Source organism: Chanodichthys erythropterus, chromosome 13, assembly GCF_024489055.1.
Source record: "Chanodichthys erythropterus isolate Z2021 chromosome 13, ASM2448905v1, whole genome shotgun sequence".
Lineage (NCBI taxonomy): Eukaryota > Metazoa > Chordata > Actinopteri > Cypriniformes > Xenocyprididae > Chanodichthys > Chanodichthys erythropterus.
The window spans coordinates 19,258,889-19,267,027 of NC_090233.1; the positions used below are offsets into that span (position 1 = coordinate 19,258,889).

General features: G+C 35.8%; 1 protein-coding gene across 1 annotated transcript in view; it reads right to left on the reverse strand.

Moving 5' to 3' along the window:
• ddr2l (discoidin domain receptor family, member 2, like) overlaps window positions 1-7,109 on the reverse strand; it is a 51,720-nt gene extending 44,611 nt beyond the window's left edge. The window contains exon 1 of the mRNA XM_067405916.1: window positions 6,971-7,109. The gene's annotated coding sequence lies outside the window, so the exon portion shown is untranslated. The remainder of the gene's footprint in view (window positions 1-6,970) is intronic.
• Window positions 7,110-8,139: the final 1,030 nt, after the last annotated feature.

An 8,139-nucleotide genomic window follows, 5' to 3' on the forward strand; every position in this document is an offset into this window, starting at 1 on the left:
GAACACAAATTAAGATATTTTTCATCATCTTTGGAACACAAATTAAGATATTTTTTGATGAAATAGGCAGCAACGTTATTGCACCTTTGAGGTCCGGAAGTAGGGGTGTAAGAAAATATCGATACACGTCAATATCACAATATTATGTTTGACGTTATCTATTCTCAAAAACACTATCGTTATTTATTTATTTATTTAGATCAAAGATTCGTGGCTTGGTGTTCGGTTTAATCCCAACCGCTAGTCACTAGATGGCAGTGTTATCTCAGAACGTAAACTGACGCGGAGAAGCACAAGCATCACTAGTGTTAGCATTAGCATTAGCAAAACCAGCCACGGCGTACAGAGCTCATGTGGACTCATTTTAGCTTCAACTATAAAGAAACCACAAGGAGATCGACAAGAGTCATGTTTGTAAAATAAGCCATGTTAAAATCCAATACTCTGGAAACGCAATTAATCTCAGAGCTCACTTAACATCCCGACGCCATCCACACTGCTGCGAGGTGTTTCGATAGAATATATGTACTGCACGCTTTCCTCTCAATAACAAAATAAACACACAACAAAAATGACAGCAAAAAAAAAAAAAAGCATCTCATCATAGTGATGTGGATATGTTTGCAGTGCACCAGCTCTGTTCAGCACTTCAGTGAAGGCACATTTACTTAAATAGCACTTGATAAAAAAGACTCCTTTAAAGCAAGCATCTTTACAATATCAAATATGAAAAAGTCATGCAGTCATGGAATGGACTATGACTTTCTGTTGTTAAAAACTTTAGAAATTAAAGACTGCTATTCTGTGAACCTTTAATACATACACCTAAATAATCCTGCAGTCACTGTACTATTTTCCCTTTACTTAGATTGCACAAAAAAGTGATTAGTGATATAAATGCATATAATAAATACTGTATTGATTAAATAAAATAAAGTGTTTTTTTGGTCAGGTTTTATGCATATGGTGATGTGTTCTTTAGGACAGTTTTTTTCTAAAATTAGATCCTTTTTCTAAAAAAACAATACATATCGCAATATATCACCTTACTTACAGTATCAAAATATATCACAATATATCGTATCGTAACCCCTGTATCATGATACGTATCGTATCGCCCTATCCGGGCGGTACTAAAGACATCGTTAAAATAGTTAATGTGACTATAGTGGTTCAACCTTAATGTTATGAAGCGACAAAAAAAAAAAAACTACTTTATTCAACAATTTCTTCTCTCCCCTGTCATTCTCCTACGCTGTTGATGTAGTGAACACAGTGCAGCGCTTCGTTATTTTTGTTTTGTTTTTGCGCACAAATGTATTCTTGTCGCTTCATAACATTAAAGGGTTAGTTCACCCAAAAATGAAAATGATGTCATTAATGACTCCCCCTCATGTCATTCCAAACCCGTAAGACCTCCGTTCATCTTCGGAACACAGTTTAAGATATTTTAGATTTAGTCTGAGAGCTTTCTGTCCCTCCATTGAAAATGTATGTACGGTAGACTGTCCATGTCCAGAAAGGTAATAAAAACATCATCAAAGTAGTCCATGTGACATCAGTGGGTTAGTTAGAAGTTTTTGAAGCATCGAAAATACATTTTGGTCCAAAAATAACAAAAACTACGACTTTATTCAGCATTGTCTTCTCTTCCGGAATCCTTTCCATTGAATTGATTCCATTGAATTGATTCCATTGTATCCTTTCATCGGTTGGCATTGGTAATGCACTTTTACGTCGTTGTTTTTGGCGATTAGGACATCCGCGACATGCACACTTACGCACCATTTTAAAAAATATAGCAATAACAAAATACAAACAATGTAGAATAGCTTGAATACAGCGTGTGTCTCCCTCAGACTGTAAACGAAGCTCTGGCGCACTGGATAACACGTCAGCAGCGTCTTACATCAGCAGCATCACTGCGGAGTCGTGAACCCGGATTAACAACAGACCCGGAAGAGAATACGATGCTGAATAAAGTCGTAGTTTTTGTTATTTTTGGACCAAAATTTATTTTTGATGCTTCAAAAACTTCTAACTAACCCACTGATGTCACATGGACTACTTTGATGATGTTTTTATTACCTTTCTGGACATGGACAGTCTACCGTACATACATTTTCAATGGAGGGACAGAAAGCTCTCAGACTAAATCTAAAATATCTTAAACTGTATTCCGAAGATAAACAGAGGTCTCACGGGTTTGTAACGACATGAAGGTAAGTCATTAATGACATAATTTTTATTTTTGGGTGAACTAACCCTTTAAGTTTGAACCACTGTAGTCATGTGGACTATTTTAATGATGTCTTATACCTTTCTGGACCTCAAAAGGTGCCATGACGTTGCTGCCTATGTGTGGTTCAGAAACCCTTGGATTTCATCAAAGATATCTTCGTTTGTGTTCTGTAGATGAACGAAGGTCTTACGGGTTTGGAATGACATGAGGGTGAGTAATTAATGACAGAAATGTCATGTAATTTTTGGGTGAACTAACCATTTAAATATCACTCAACCTCTCTCATCAAATTCATATGGGCTCCATAACAAACACATCCTCTCTTGCATCCCCATTATGACATAACCAAAACCCTTTCTTCATCAACCCCAAAATGGCTTCAGCAATCGGGTTATTGCTGATAGTGCCAAGCTTTAAGGTCTGCAGTAACTTTCACAGATAAACGTTGAACAGACTGATAATCAGACACAGACAGAAACAAGAGCTGTGAGTATGAGCGAATTTATGAGAATTTATGCTTGAGGCATTTTTCATTTGTTAGGCAACATCTGACCTCTGCTCTGGCACACAACACTTTCTTGCATCACAGGAGAAAGAAAAACAGCACATGAGGCACTTCATAAAAAACACAGAGGAAATCACTGTTATAACCGGCTTTATGAAGATTAAACTCAGAGATGAAATGCCTTGGATTCTCAGTTACAAATGCTTTATCTTTAATAAATGTCAATAACTTGTCAACTCACATACATTAGGTGAACTTGATGATGACTTTAACTTTTCAATGCAGCAACATATCAATCCATCATCAATTCCTAATAATCAATAAACACTGAGAGCAATCCATTGAGCTGTGTTGTTGACACTAGATGTGTCGTCACATCTAGTGAATATTTAGAGTAAGTGAAATACTCTAGTGAAAGAAGTTTAGCATACTTCTTAAAATCAATTCAATAGCAGGGTACATTTTAAGGAGTAAGTTAAATACTAAGAAGTTGAATAGCCTATTTTATGCTTTTCTGCTTAATTTAAGCAGTAAAATATTTAAGAAAAAACAAAACATTTCATGAAACATCAAACATTGAAAATGTAACAAATAAAAACATGAAACCACTGTTTTTAATAAAAGAGTTGTAATTAATAAATTAAATTGTATAAAATTACAGCCTATGAAAATGACACATGACCCAAAAAAAATGTGACAACATGCCCCGGTGTGATATTGATATGGATGGACCAGGGGCGGAGCCAGACATTGTAAACATTCGGGGCTTAGCCCAAATCTATGTTTGTCCAAAGACATTTTAATTTTCTATTAACAGCTTTACTGCATTAAAGGAGCTTTTGTTGTCGTATTCTTGTTCAAAAAATGTACATTATTTGATACTGTAATTTGTAAAACTTTATTGAACGTACCAGCTGTAGGGGGGTCCGGGGGCATGGTCCCCCGGGAGAAAATTTTGTACATTTTAAGGTTAAATGCATCAATCTGGTGCACTCTGGAAAATCAAAATTAAGAGCTTCAACACATGTACAGTGTGCAAATTGAACAAAGAAACAGCATTGACTTGTACCTGGACATTAAAAAGGGTTCAAACATCTTTTTTTACAATACTTTTGTACTCATTTCTTTTTAAAAGATAAATCCTTGAGCTTTTATTTTGATCATCACCAGCTGATCGTGTGCGCAAATGTGCGAGAGAGAGAAAGCACTGCCGGTGTATGGGCGGATACTGTAGAAAAGCGGTATTGAACTGCTTAACGTATTTTAATAGAGAGATGTGTTTAGAAATTTCTTTTTTTGAGAGCACTGTTAAGAAACCTCAAACCTGAAATTCCTGCTCGCTGACTGTCTCGCACTCTTGCGGTTGACTGTGCTAGCTCCTCCCCTACCTGCTGCATATTCAACAGAGAGGAAGAAACGGAGTAGCCCATAGGCTACCGACAGCAAAGAAATGTATTCTATAGGCTAGATTATTTTTAAGGTCTATTTTTTCAGGCTGTATGCAGTATATGCAAAGCCAAAGCGCAATGAAATAAAGCAACTTATGATTTCGGGGGTTTACATAGGCTATTGTCCAGTTTCATATTTTCTCAGTGACAGTCATTACATTCGGGGCTTGACTCAACACATTCGGCGCTGAAGCCCCGGCAAAATTGGCTGGCGCCGCCCCTGGGATGGACCAATGATGGAAAGTCGGGCTCATTCCCCGAACTGGTTCTTTCAAATAGTTTGAAGCTTTGAGTCGAAGAACTGGATAAAAAATAAAAAAATAAATAAAAAAATAAATCTGAGATTCTTTTACGGCATATAGTTATTCATTCCTCTACTACAATATATAAAAAATAAATTTTTTAACAAGATATAAAATAAGTTTCTGATGTCCCCAGAGTGTGTATTTGAAGTTTTAGCTCAAAATACCCCACAGAGAGTTTTTTATAGCATGTTAAAATTGCCACTTTTTGGGGTTGAGCAAAAACACGCCATTTCAGTGTGTGGCCTTTAAATGCAAATGAGCTGCTGCGCTTGGCCTAATGCCTGGCTCACACTACAGGAGTTTTAGGCCGATTTATGCCCGATTTTCCCCTCCCGAGAATCTGAGAAAAAATCTTGTCCACGATCTCGATCAGTTCCGATGTTCGGCGCAGATTATCTGGTAATGTGAGACGTTCACAGATAAAATCTTGCACCTCCCGATCTGATCTCACACAAATCGGGCTCACCCCGATCATATCAAACATGTTTGATATTTATTGGGATGAGCAAGATTGTAATAACATCAGTACTGTCACAATAGCCAATAGGAAACAAGTATACGACGCGACGGAAGTGACAGACATTTCGAAATGGCGACCGCGAAACCAAGATCAAGGAATCTACAATGTAAAAGGTGACACTAGCGCTTTTGAACTACAGTAGGCAGGCAATATTATAACGGTAAACATTCTAGCACACTACGATAGTAATAAAAGGTCAATTTTACCTCCATTTATCGCTGAAGAACTGACAATCCACGTTGAGCCCGTCTCCTCAACCATTTTTTCATCCACACTCGTTTATTCTTCCGCTTTTGTGTTTTCTCACAACAAACGATTATTATTGCTACAGCAAGTTTCCATGTTTCAGTAGCCTATCCATTTTCTAACCGCTTTCGATCTGCTGCGTAGATCACGTGACGCGCTTCCTCTGGCAGATAATCTTAATAACATTTTGTAGTGTGTGATGCTCCGCGAATTTCAAATCTTGTAGTGTGAGCATGTTTAAGATTTGAGGGAAGAATATCTGCAAAGATTCTCCTGAAGTGTGTGCTGCAATCAGATTTTACAATTGGATAGGATTTTAAAACTCCTGTAGTGTGAGCCAGGCATAAGAGGGCGGAGCTTCAAGAGCAGATTCTCCGGTGTCAGGATTCAGTCAGGACGCACTATAATGACAGAAACTGCAAATATATGTGGCATGGAAATAAAACAGGTATAGTTTCGTTCAATTATGGTTATAAATTATATTGTCTTCTTGTTTTTATCCACTATATTAGTACAAGCCTGTTGTACCGGACCCCATTCGATTTTACCGTTGAGTTTTATGACGTTTATTGTACTTCACACAAAAGATGAAGCATCCGTTTTCACTCTAGAAAATCATCTCTTTAACAATCTTTTAACAAACGTTGTTAAAAGATATCTATCTTCTAACTTTTGTATAAGCCCAAAAATTGTGTTTTTTTTTTTGGTCTTTCTCATAATATAGACCCTTCTAATTTTAATTTTATACTTAATTTATTACTCTTTCTTGCCAAAATTTATATTCACAAATGTAAACTCTCAAAGAAAATATTTTTATTTTTAAGAAAGATTTTGATTTATATTTAAACTGTTTTTGGAATTTAAGCTAGTTTAATATGCTTTTTTGTTTTTATGTTGTAACCCTCATAATTGATTTGTTTAGTGTTGTTAAATATTGTTCATTACTGTTTGTTATGTCTTTGTTATTGTTGCATAAAAAAAATAAAAAAAAAAAAACTTTAAAATCCAAATGGGAAAAATGGGGAAAAAAAAAAAAACTTCAGGAACCAGCGCCGCTGAAAAAGAGGGCGGGCACTGTTGCGCTCCATATAACCGCTCGGACTGATTCAGTCCGATTCGTGAGCGAATCGTTCAGATCGGTTTGTTTGTGAACCGACTCGGAAAAACGATTAATTCACGAATCGAAGATCCCTCGTGCAGAATCCGTGAGGTTAAACGTTTAAAACATATTTTAGGGGTAGTCATGGTAACGGCGATCAGTTATTATAGGTAAAAGTTGGACATGCGCACTGCGGCCTGGTTAATAAAGCTGATCGTCAAGGAGACAAATGAAAACACAAAGCAGCAACTTCTACATACAGAAACAAACTCATCAAGACAATAAAGTGAAATAACAGCCACAAAACATTTCACCATTCTACTGATATAACGTTACCCATCAAACAACGAAAAGGACCATGTGGATGATACTGTCAAAACTTTTCACACAATCGACTGTAAATGAAAGAGGATAAACCTGTGCTGACGTCTAAAAAAGCGTCCAAAGTTGACAAAACAACGTTTCAAGCATCTATGAATCACCTCGACTTCATCTGTCTGAACGCAAGAGTGTTTCTCAATCGCAACAAAAGAGTCCAGAAAAATCAACAACTTCAGTTTGTCTTCAGAAACTCTTCCATCTTTCGCTTTAAACTGTCAAATTACCTGTTTTCGGGATCCTGGCAATCGTTTCTCCGAAGTCACATCCGAAATCAGCACGCCATTACAGATGTCGAGGCATTGTGTTCAAGAGTTTATGTTCTTCAACACTGTTACAATGCATCGGAAGATCTGCTGCACAGGGGAAGAAAAAAAAAACGGTTCAATGTGATTTTTACATCACATCCCTCTTCCGGCCACTTGAAGGAGAGCAATGAATGTAACACTGAACAACTGAAGGAATACAGATATATTATATTATATTATATTATATTATATTATATTATATTATATTATATTATATTATAACTAAAATATGCTGTAAAACACTGGCTTTCACAGGGCTATATTTCATAAGGGTTATATCTCACTAACTCTTTTTAAGTCCAAATTAGGGTTATTATTGGTAAGTAAAACTAAAACTATTAAAACTTTTTTTTGTTAATTAACATTAAAACTTAAAGTAAACTAAAATTAGTTAACGCAAAATAAAAATATGAATTTTAAATATACAAATAAAAGATATCAATAATTAATTAACTAATATTAAGTAATAAAGTAAACCTAAATAGTAATATAAAAACAAAACTAATAAAAATGGAAAAAACACACAGCAAAAATACAAAAAATTAAACTAAAAATATAAAAATGAATGCAAATTCAACATTAAAGCTGCAGTCTGTAACTTTTTTTGGTTGAAAATTATCCAAAATAAATTTTTGAGCAATATATAACCATCCAGTGTTCAAAACTCTCTCCTTAACTTAAGGTAAGCTTGTAATAATGTTTTATAATAAAATCGGTACTGTGGGTTTCTGCGGGAAATTTGAGCACGCCGCCGTTCGTCTTTGCGTCTTGTCTGTAAACAGAAAGATATAGTTCCAGCAAGCTATGTGTGAGGATGCTGCTGGTAGCGGATCACTTACAACCTTTTATCACAGCAGCTGGAATAATTAAACTTATCATTTTGATGGCAGATTGTAATCCAGAAAGGTCCAAATGCAATCATCAGTTACAACTGGAGATTCACCCGAAGTCAAAAGCAAAAGACTTCAGACTGTGAAGTGACTATAGAAACTGAAATCTACAGATAACGCTAATACACACTAAATACACATAGCCATGCAATGCTGAAGTTGTTAACATTAACAATTTGAGAACAAAGTATAACAATA